General features: G+C 42.8%; 1 protein-coding gene across 4 annotated transcripts in view; it reads right to left on the minus strand.

The window, feature by feature from the left end:
* LOC131347120 (adhesion G protein-coupled receptor L1-like) overlaps positions 1 to 144 on the minus strand; it is a 38,538-nt gene extending 38,394 nt beyond the window's left edge. For all 4 annotated transcript variants that reach the window (XM_058381016.1, XM_058381013.1, XM_058381011.1 and 1 more), the window contains exon 1: positions 1 to 144. This exon is cut by the window's left edge. The gene's annotated coding sequence lies outside the window, so the exon portion shown is untranslated.
* Between the last annotated feature and the right edge of the window lie 12,356 nt (positions 145 to 12,500).

Here is a 12,500-nt window from a genome sequence, read left to right on the forward strand (position 1 = left end):
TCGTGATCGACGTGGAAAATAACGCAGACAGGCCTTGCGTGTCAGGACCAGGTCCAAATTCACATTTTACTCCATGAAATCGAGTCGGCATTGAGGCTCCTGCGCTGCGCTCCTCCGTGCGTCTGGGATGCGGGGTTGCCAGATTGGAGGACAAACTGCGTTTATCGCTCAGGGTTGCCAGGTGTCAGCGTATAGATTCAATTTTGCAGTTTTTTTTATTTCACAGGCTGATATACAGCACACACACACACACACGCACGCGCACTATATTGACTATCATGTCAGTGTCGCGTCAGCCAGATGATATCTGCTCAGTGGTGGGCCAATCATAAATTAGAATAATTAATATTAAAAACGACAGACATCTGGTCTGTAAAAATATATTACAGATGATTAATCTGGTGTGTAAATAATTTAACAGGCTAGCAAGGTGGTTTCCTTTGATCATTAACTTGATGCTTTTCAAACAATCCTTCTCTACATCGTCATCATCATCATCATCATCATCATTCATTCATTATCTGATCAGTGGTTACTAAATAGTTATGCTTGTATCATATTATATCCAGCAGATTTAATGCTTTCATCTTAACAAAACTGGACAAATTAAAGCTGCATATAGGGTGTATCAAATATTTAATTTTATTTATTGTGAAAAATGAAAAGTGCTAAAAGTAAGGTATTCTGATATGGATGCTTAGGGGTGCCAATACTTTGTTCAAAGCAAGAGAATGGGTAAAATAATCTAGGATTTATTATTATTATTATTATTATTATTATTATTATTATTATTATTAAATCTATGGTTTGAAAGCTAACAAAAACAAATGGGAATTAAATAATTATCAGTGAAAATAAAAAATTCCAAATCTGGCAACCGCCATCATGAAGCTCTTCCTCCTCCTCCTCCTCCTCTTCCTCTTCCTCATCCTCCTCCTCTTCCTCACTCCCTCTCTGAATGAATCCAGTACCTGCCAACCTGTTTCCCAGGATGCACTGTGTTTCTTTTTTTTCCTTTTCGATTCTTACACATCCAACCATTTTTATTTATTTATTTTTTTTTCATGGACCAAGCAGAGTCTATTGTTCCTGGTTTGCATGGGGTGACCTGTTATTAAAATCCCTCTCTGCATGTCTTGGCATGGAAATCTGCTCTTTCCGAGTCGGATGCCGGCAGCTCTGTGGAATTTTGCATGTTAAAAAACACATTTACATGCAGACGAGCTGGTGGGAGAGCAGCCAGTGAGCTGCTGGGACCAGTGAGCTACTGGGACCAGAGGAAAGAGGTACAACAGTTTTATCTGTTTTTTAGAGACTAAGAGCTCATATTTTTTTTTTTCCAGCCTCCATAATAATGACCCAGAGGTGACCGTGTGCCGTGGTCACCGATTGTACACCACATGTTTGGGTGTAAGCCTGATAGTCAAATTATTCAGGAGTAAAACACACCATGTCCTGCTGTTAGACTGATTGACCGATGGAAGCAGTGACACTGGAGACTCCTTCCATAAATGATAAATAAACTTCTCTTACAGAAAACATCAAAGATTTTTTAAAATTCGCTCATGTGGAGCTGTACATATGTCTGTAAATGAGAGAGCTGTTACTATAGAAACGATAATGTGAGGTGTGTTAAAGTCATGATGGGATTTATGAGTGTAATTATAAGTGGGGTTTTCTATGAGCTCTGAGTTTCTGAATTGAGGGTGTGTCAGTTAGGGGCGTGTTGACTGGAGGTGTGTCAGTTAGGGGCGTGTTGACTGGAGGTGTGTCAGTTAGGGGCGTGTTGACTGGAGGTGTGTCAGTTAGGGGTGTGTTGACTGGAGGTGTGTCAGTTAGGGGCGTGTTGACTGGAGGTGTGTCAGTTAGGGGCGTGTTGGCTAGAGGCCTGTCATTTTTTTGGGGGGGGGGCGTGTTGACTGGAGGTGTGTCAGTTAGGGGTGTGTTGACTGGAGGTGTGTCAGTTAGGGGCGTGTTGACTGGAGGTGTGTCAGTTAGGGGCGTGTTGACTGGAGGTGTGTCAGTTAGGGGCGTGTTGACTGGAGGTGTGTCAGTTAGGGGCGTGTTGACTGGAGGTGTGTCAGTTAGGGGCGTGTTGGCTAGAGGCCTGTCATTTTTTTTGGGGGGGGGGCGTGTTGACTGGAGGTGTGTCAGTTAGGGGCGTGTTGACTGGAGGTGTGTCAGTTAGGGGCGTGTTGACTGGAGGTGTGTCAGTTAGGGGTGTGTTGACTGGAGGTGTGTCAGTTAGGGGCGTGTTGACTGGAGGTGTGTCAGTTAGGGGCGTGTTGACTGGAGGTGTGTCAGTTAGGGGCGTGTTGGCTAGAGGCCTGTCATTTTTTGGGGGGGGGGGCGTGTTGACTGGAGGTGTGTCAGTTAGGGGTGTGTTGACTGGAGGTGTGTCAGTTAGGGGCGTGTTGACTGGAGGTGTGTCAGTTAGGGGCGTGTTGACTGGAGGTGTGTCAGTTAGGGGCGTGTTGACTGGAGGTGTGTCAGTTAGGGGGATGTTGGCTAGAGGCCTGTCTTTTTTTTTGGGAGGGGGGTTGACTGGAGGTGTGTCAGTTGAGGGTAAGTCAGTCAGTTGGGGGACATTGACTGGAGGCATGTTAGTTGAAGGTGAGTCAGTTTGGGGCATGTCCTTGGGGGCGCGTCAGTTGTGGGCATGTTAGGTGGGGGCGTATTGACTTAAGTCACCTAGAGTCAGTTGGGGGCATGGCAGCTGGGGTGTGTCAATTGGGGTGTGTTCAGTGGGGGTGTGTTGACTGGAGGCATGTTAGTTGGGGGTATGTAATTTAAGGGTGAGTCAGATGAGGGTGAGTCAGTTTGGTGTGAGTCAGTTGAGGGTGAGTCATTTGAGTGTGAGTCAGTTTGGGGTGAGTCATTTGAGGCTGAGTCAGTTGAGGATGAGTCAACTGAGGGTAAGTCAGTTTGGGGTGAGTCAGTTGAAGGTTGAGTTAGTTTGGGGTGAGTCATTTGAGGTTGAGTCAGTTTGGGGTGAGACATTTGAGGTTGAGTCAGTTAGGGGTGAGTCAATTGAGGGTAAGTCAGTTTGGTGTGTGTCAGTTTGGGGTGAGTCAGTTTGGGGTGAGTCAGTTGAGGGTGAGTCAGTTGAGGGTGAGTCAGTTTGAGGTGAGTCAGTTGAGGGTGTCAGTTGAGGGTGAGTCAGTTTGGGGTGAGTCAGTTGAGGGTGAGTCAGTTGTGGGTGAGTCAGTTTGAGGTGAGTCAGTTTGGGGTGAGTCAGTTGAGGGTGAGTCAGTTTGGGGTGAGTCAGTTGTGGGTGAGTCAGTTTGAGGTGAGTCAGTTTGGGGTGAGTCATTTGAGGGTGAGTCAGTTTGGTGTGAGTCAGTTGGGTCATGTCATTAAGAACACATGGTGGAGTCAGCCTCTGTTCTGTTGATGTTAAAGGTGTTGATGTTTATTTCTGACTTTAGTTCTTTCAGTTATTGTGTGATTGTTTCATGCAGCAGGATTATGGAGTATAAATAAAGTGTTTAATGTATAACAGATAGAGAGAGGAGAGAACTGACTCTGAGGTGAAATGTAACGAGAAACAGTGACTTTATAAACGGATTCAAATCCTAAACACTTGATGCTCATTCTCAGTCCTTACTTTTCTAAAAGTAGAGTTAAAAACAAAAGAGTTGTATTTAATTCTAGTTAGTTTAGAGAAGGTTCACCTTCATCCTGCTTCTGGTTTCCCAAAGTGACTTGAACTCACCTGACCTCGTAATTACAACTTTCCAACTCATAAATACCAATTTCCCAGGAGGATTTGACACACAGTCAGAGCGGGTGAGTTGATATAAAGCTGTGATGCGCAGCTGCTCTACTGTCAGAGCTGCTGGGGAACTGTATCAGTGGATTAATCATATTAGACCTAAAGAACACAGTGTTATAGATCCACAGTGCTATAGATCCACAGTGTTATAGATCCACAGTGCTATAGATCCACAGTGCTATAGATCCACAGTGCTATAGATCCACAGTGTTATAGATCCACAGTGCTATAGATCCACAGTGTTATAGATCCACAGTGCTATAGATCCACAGTGTTATAGATCCACAGTGTTATAGATCCACAGTGTTATAGATCCACAGTGTTATAGATCCACAGTGCTATAGATCCACAGTGTTATAGATCCACAGTGTTATAGATCCACAGTGCTATAGATCCACAGTGCTATAGATCCACAGTGTTATAGATCCACAGTGCTATAGATCCACAGTGTTATAGATCCACAGTGCTATAGATCCACAGTGTTATAGATCCACAGTGCTATAGATCCACAGTGTTATAGATCCACAGTGTTATAGATCCACAGTGCTATAGATCCACAGTGTTATAGATCCACAGTGCTATAGATCCACAGTGTTATAGATCCACAGTGCTATAGATCCACAGTGTTATAGATCCACAGTGTTATAGATCCACAGTGTTATAGATCCACAGTGCTATAGATCCACAGTGTTATAGATCCACAGTGTTATAGATCCACAGTGTTATAGATCCACAGTGTTATAGATCCACAGTGCTATAGATCCACAGTGTTATAGATCCACAGTGTTATAGATCCACAGTGTTATAGATCCACAGTGCTATAGATCCACAGTGTTATAGATCCACAGTGTTATAGATCCACAGTGTTATAGATCCACAGTTTCTAACAGTGTTAAAGGAATCACTAAATAAAATCTGTCTTGTTCATGGAAATGAAGCTGAATCAAAAGACACCATAGGAACTGGAGAACAACTGAGAGGAAAATATCAACAACATCCATCAGAAATGAAATAATATCAAAGAGAGAGAGAGAGAGAGAAGGAGAGAGAGAGAGAGGGAGAGAGAGAAGGAGAGAGAGAGAGAGGGAGAGAGAGAAGGGGAGAGAGGTCCGCCATCATTATACTTCATACTGTAATTTTGAGAGATTTATAAAGAGAGATTTGTTCCCTTGATGATTTGTTTATTTTATATCAAGAAGTTGGGCCAACTAAAAATTAAATATTTAAGTAATATTTTGAAGAGAGAAATTAAGTAAAGATTTTTTGATGATGTTTAGATAGATAGATGTTTATATATATATATATAGATAGATAGATAGATAGATAGATAGATAGATAGATAGATAGATAGATATTTTTTTAGTTTTAGTTTTTTAGGTGGAGGGAGTCAGAATTGTTTCTGACACGGGATTTGGGGATGATGGGGCTGCATTATGGCTGACCCTGCACACTGACCCCAACCCCCAGGGATGGGATATGCAAAGAAAGAATTTCACTGTGCACTAATGAATACGTGACCAAATAAAGAGTCTGTACATTTATCTAATCCTGTCCTTGTGGGACAATTAAAGAAATAAGAAGCTGCCCTTGTCTTTACAGATTTTTTTTTCTTCTTTTCATCAGACCTCCTTCACTGCATCAGAATCTTTTATAGATGTAGGCCTGCATCTCAGGGCTTTTTATAGAGGTTCTGTACATCTTGTGCTTTTCTGCTTCTTACCATGTTGCACCAGGTTTTGAAGAGCTTCCCTTCTAGGTTCTCCTCCGAGATTGAAGAAGAAAAAACCCTCAGTGATAAAGAAAGACAATCAGCTCCTTCATGCATGCTACACTGCTGTGTGGTCATGTGATCACTGCTGATTATATAGCATTTAATAGCATCCGTAGCAGCAGACCTGCAGTCATGTGATGCCTCGGTCTTCTGTTCTTCATCTGTGCTTCTGCTTTTCTGTCTGAAAACCTAAATCAGAGAGCAGTGTTAAATGACTCATTATATCAGTTGTTAGTCTGTCACACGGGTCACAGTGATTCATCCTCCTGAAAGTGAAAGAAACACAAAACACCACCATTCAGTGCGAGCGAGACATGACCTGTGGCTTCCATTAAACCCTGGAGACTGGTTTTCCTTTAAATAAAGTGTCCAGAAGGCATCTGATCTGAGGACTTCATACCCTGCCGTCATCTTCCATACCACTTTCATATCATACTCGGTGAATTCAGAAATACTCGGAGGCTCTCTTCTCTCGCTCGCTGATGTTTCTTATATTTATATCATACACTGTCTCTAAAGGCTGATTTTTTTAAAGAGTAATTAAGTATTTTATAATATTCCATAGTTTTATTAAACCATTCTTTAGGGACATCAACTCGTCCTCGACCTCATCGTACAGGTCAGGAGCAGAGCACTGGGCAGCTCCAGGGGAAAGCCTGAGCAATATGAACACCAGAAGTGTCTTATTAATGTCTCTTATTGCCATAATATTATAATGACATACTACTATGTTTCCTGACTTCATTGCTCCCTTAACAATAACCGCAGAGTAATATCATCCTGAAGGCTACGTCTGTGAAAAGCAGCAGCAGGAGGAATGAAGCTGAAGGTGATGGTGTGAAGAAGATCAGCTCAGTGTGATGGCTGTGGAATCAATGTCAGGTTCTGATCTTACACAGTCGGCCATTTTCGACATCTGATGTCTGCATCAGCCTCGGAAACGGTTTCCTGCACCGCTGATGATCACATGCTGTGTTCACTGCATTTTTACTGCATCCACATTGATGAATTATATTTATAAGGACTGCACTTTATTCCTGGATGCTTTGTCAGATATATTACTACTATAATGTTTATTTGTAGACTATTGTGACACAGTCAATAGAAAGCAACAATGAACACGAACAGGACAGAGGATAAGAACACGACATAACAACACACAACCATATAATAAACCACAACACAAACCACTCATCACAACACCTCAGTCTCTCCAAACAAATACATAACCGGTCAATCATCCTGAAATTCTTTTCTGCACTACTTGTCTGAACTTTAACTTCTGATAATGTGTTGACATTTTGTTGATTTGTTTTGCAACACAACACACACATTTTGCATAGGAAAAACGAAAAGAGCCAAATGCTTTGACTGTTTTTGTTTGCTGACGTTAAGGTTAAGGTTGTAGGCAAAAAATAAGACTATTTACCTACAATTCTATACGGTACAGTGGAACAGCAACACAAACACACTAATTTCCTTTCTATGTGTGTGTGTGTGTGTGTGTGTGTGTATACAGTGAAGGAAATACGTCACGCAGACCTGCCCGGTGTTTGTTTAAATCTTCCACATTCAAACCTCATGACAATTAGTGAATAAAAACGCAAAATGTCCGAAGTTTAAATCCAGAAATCAAATTTCAGTCAGCGAGCAACTTCCTGTGTGAGCAAACAGACTAAAAATGTAATAGGATTGGTTTAATTCATAACTCATAAGGAACTCATATCACTGCTTTGGCTGTTTAAGGCTCATTACAGCAGTACTACAGCACAGAGGTGACAACAGAGCCCTCTGCTGGTGATGTTAAGAACTGCAGCGAAATTTCACTCTTACATTAAACCTTAAATGTAATGTTATGTAAATCTTTTAAAACTTATCATACTGTTTCATCATCTTACTGTCAAGTAGAGTGATATGTTTACCAGATATTTACTTTTATTCGGAATAATAAGGATTCTCTAAATATTTCTGCCAAATATGGTTGAAGTTAGATGAATCAAGAGCTCTGAATTGGTCAAAAGCAGCCCAAATGTGAGCTTCAACATTTAAATGTTTTCAGCAAATAATGGAATACAGAATACAGTGATATCCAGGGGCTGTTCAGGGGATGATACAGTCTGTTCAAAAATGAGTCGTCGTTTTTTTAGATGAACGTTGAGAGAATCGATTCATATATATATATATATATATATATATATATATGAATTATTCACTTATTTTTCCTCTACTTTCTTTCTTTCATCTTAATTTTATTTTTTTTTATTTTATTTTATTTTTCTAGATTGCTGTTTGCGATGATTTAACAATGATGATGAAACCACATTTTTTCAGTATGTAATTTATCACCAAACTTACAATTATTTTAAAAATATTGTATAAATGTTTTATTTAAGCTGTTAGAATAGCATAATCACCAATGAGAAAATTAATCACTGGTCAACATATTGCAGTATTTGTCCGTTTTAATAAAAAAAAAAATGCCAAAGAACCGTTCAGGAGCCGAAAGAGTCGACTCTTTCTGTTTGAGCCGAGTCGTTATACTCATTTTACGCCAGTAGAGGGCGTCGCGATGCTGTACTTATTATTATTATTATTATTATTATTATTATTATTATTATTTTTTTTTTTAAATGAGAGCGTTGCTGGGCGCATGCACCCTCTACTGCATTAAATAAACAAATCTACAGCTTGTTTTTAGATAAACAAATGTCGTTAGCAGAATGTTGGTCTTAAAAACAATTAATAAACCAGAGCAGTTTAAAAATATTCAACAATAGTGAGTAATTTTTACTTTTTCCCTGTAGATATATTCCTTAGTGCAAGTTGCTGTTCTGTAACAGCACGCCCCCTAGAGGTTCACTCCTCATATTCTCTTTAAAATACACGTCATTTATTATTTATATAACAGGATCTGTGTTTATATTTACATTTAAAGATGTGGAATTTTCTGTAAAACTGTGAGTTCGGTCCTGTTCCATCAGCTATAAACACTCATCCCCTCAGCAGTCTCTCTTTATTCTCTCTCTTTTCAGCTATAAACACTCATCCCCTCAGCAGTCTCTCTTTATTCTCTCTCTCTTCAGCTATAAACACTCGTCCCCTCAGCAGTCTCTCTTTATTCTCTCTCTCTTCAGCTATAAACACTCATCCCCTCAGCAGTCTCTCTTTATTCTCTCTCTCTTCAGCTATAAACACTCATCCCTTCAGCAGTCTCTCTTTATTCTCTCTCTATTCAGCTATAAACACTCGTCCCCTCAGCAATCTCTCTTTATTCTCTCTCTTCAGCTATAAACACTCATCCCCTCAGCAGTCTCTCTTTATTCTCTCTCTCTTCAGCTATAAACACTCATCCCCTCAGCAGTCTCTCTTTATTCTCTCTCTCTCACTTCAGCTATAAACACTCATCCCCTCAGCAGTCTCTCTTTATTCTCTCTCTTCAGCTATAAACACTCATCCCCTCAGCAGTCTCTCTTTATTCTCTCTCTCTTCAGCTATAAACACTCATCCCCTCAGCAGTCTCTCTTTATTCTCTCTCTCTTCAGCTATAAACACTCATCCCTTCAGCAGTCTCTCTTTATTCTCTCTCTTCAGCTATAAACACTCATCCCTTCAGCAGTCTCTCTTTATTCTCTCTCTCTTCAGCTATAAACACTCATCCCCTCAGCAGTCTCAATAAGAGAATAAACACAGCTTGTCATTTTTTTTGTTACCATAGAAACCATAAGGAAGTGTAAAATCCTCTGTCCTGAAGAAAAAACTTCAAGATCCAGCGTCACACAGCACTGACACTGGAGACTTACACACATCAGTGAATATAATAACACACTGGTTCAATAGATCACAGACGTAGGATACCAGCAGCCTAAAAACCTTTTGGTGTTGTTGTTGTTGTTGTTGTTTTTTTAAAAAAAAATGTGTACATACAACATGCAGCAATACATAAAGCAAAAAGGGAAAATAACAGCTAGTGTAAGTGTTTCAGGAAGAGGTAGGTCTTCAGCCCTCGTTTAAAGACGGTCAGTGACTTGGACATCTAGGGGAAGTTCATTCCACCACCTCGGTGCCAGAACAGAGAAGAGTCTTCATGTAGACCTACCTCTGACCCTGAGAGATGGTGGACCAGTGCTAGTGGACCTGAGGGAGCGAGGTGCAGTGTGAGGAGTAATAAGATCTTTGAGGTCAGATGGTGCTGGTCCATTCTTGGCTTTGTAGGCAAGCGTCAGTCTTTTGAATCTGATGCAGCTACAGGAAACCAATGGAGGAGCAGCAGTGAGGAGGTGTGGAAGAACTTAGGCAGGTTGAACAAGTCATGCAGCAGCATTTTGGATCATTTGCAGTGGACAAATTGCATTCAGAGGAAGACCTGCCAGTAGAGAGCTGCAGTAGTCCAGTGTAAGATCCTGGGCTGGAGATGAATCACCTGGGATGACCAGCAGTTCAGTTTTACTGGGGTTGAGCTTCAGCTGATGTCCACCAGACACGCTGAGATCCGAGCAGAAGCCGTGGTATCTGAGGGAGTGAAGGAGAAGATAAGTTGAGTGTCATCAGCATAGCAGTGGTATGAAAACCCTTTTGAGGATATAACTTTGCCAAGAGAGTGGGTGTAGAGGGAGAAAAGGAGAGGACCAAGTACTGAGCTTTGTGGGACACCAGTGGAGAGTCTGCATGGAGAAGATGTTGAGCCCCTCCATGTTACCTGATATAAGCGACCATCCAGGTAGGAAGCAAACCATTCCCATGCTGCTCCACAAATCCTGAGAGTCTTAACTGTGTCAAATGCTGCAGAAAGGTGGAGGAGGATGAGGACGGATGAAGCTCGGCTGATCTAGCAGCATGTAGTTTCTCAGTGACGACCAAAAGGGCAGTCTCTGTGGAATGAGCTGCTTTGAAGCCAGACTGGTTGGGATCGTGGAGGTTCTTCTGCGAGAGATAGACAGACAGCTGATTATAAACAAGGCCTTCAAGAAAAGAAAGGACAGAAGTGATACCGGTCTGTAGTTACTGATGTCAGAGGGATCCAGAGCAGGTTTCTTCAGTATGGGGATAACCCTTGCTGTCTTGAAGACAGTTGGTACTTGATTAGATGTTATGGATCCACTGATGACTGTGGTGATGAAGGGCAGGAGGTCAGGGGAGATGGTCTGGGGCATAGTGGAAGGGATTGGATACACACATCATACACACACACACACACACACATACACATCATACATACACACACACACACACACACACACACACACATTTCTCGTCACAGGAAACTGCAGTATATTAATTACACACTTTTTAAAAAGCCTACTTTCTACTTTTTAAAAAGCCTAAATCTACTGTCCCTGTGGCGTTGCTATAGAAACGATAAAATATTAATAGACACCTGTGCTACAGTCAGAGCTTCTGTTCTAGTTAATTAATCAACACCTTCTGACCAATCAGAGTCCAGAACTCCACAGCATTGTGGGGTAAAGATTACTAACAGATAAGTGCAGATGAAAGACACACTTGTAAATGCTCTCAGGCTGGTAGCAGATATGCTCCTCTTTTAAACCCAGACTGTGGACTCTTCTTCTGTTTGCTGAAGGTGAACCTTTGTGCTGATTAAACATGAGACCAGATTAGAGGTCAAACACCAGCACAAGGCACACGGCACGATCACTGCATCCACACACACACACACACACACACACACACAGCACACGGCACGATCACTGCATCCACACACACACACACACACACACACACACAGCACACGGCACGATCACTGCATCCACACACACACACACACACACACACACACACAGCACACGGCACGATCACTGCATCCACACACACACACACACACACACACACACACACACAGCACACACACACACACACAGCACACAGCACACGGCACGATCACTGCATCCACACACACACACACACACACACACACACACAGCACACGGCACGATCACTGCATCCACACACACACACACACACACACACACAGCACACGGCACGATCACTGCATCCACACACACACACACACACACACACACACACACACAGCACACGGCACGATCACTGCACCCACACACACACACACACACACACACACACACACACAGCACACGGCACGATCACTGCATCCACACACACACACACACACACACACACACAGCACACACACACACACACAGCACACAGCACACGGCACGATCACTGCATCCACACACACACACACACACACACACACACACAGCACACACACACACACACACAGCACACGGCACGATCACTGCATCCACACACACACACACACACACACACAGCACACGGCACACGGCACGATCACTGCATCCACACACACACACACACACACACACAGCACACACACACACACACACACACACAGCACATGGCACGATCACTGCAACCGCACACACACACACACACACACACAGCACACACACACACAGCACACGGCACGATCACTGCACACACACACACACACACACACACAGCACACACACACACAGCACACGGCACGATCACTGCACACACACACACACACACACACACACACAGCACACGGCACGATCACTGCATCCACACACACACACACACACACAGCACATGGCACACGGCACGATCACTGCATCCACACACACACACACAGCAGACGGCACACGGCACGATCACTGCATCCACACACACACACACAGCAGACGGCACACGGCACGATCACTGCATCCACACACACACACACACACACACACACACAGAGCACACGGCACATGGCACGATCACTGCATCCACACACACACACACACACACACACACACACACACAGAGCACACGGCACATGGCACGATCACTGCATCCACACACACACACACACACACACACACACACACACACACAGAGCACACGGCACATGGCACGATCACTGCATCCACACACACACACACACAC

This window comes from Hemibagrus wyckioides, linkage group LG26, assembly GCF_019097595.1.
Source record: "Hemibagrus wyckioides isolate EC202008001 linkage group LG26, SWU_Hwy_1.0, whole genome shotgun sequence".
Lineage (NCBI taxonomy): Eukaryota > Metazoa > Chordata > Actinopteri > Siluriformes > Bagridae > Hemibagrus > Hemibagrus wyckioides.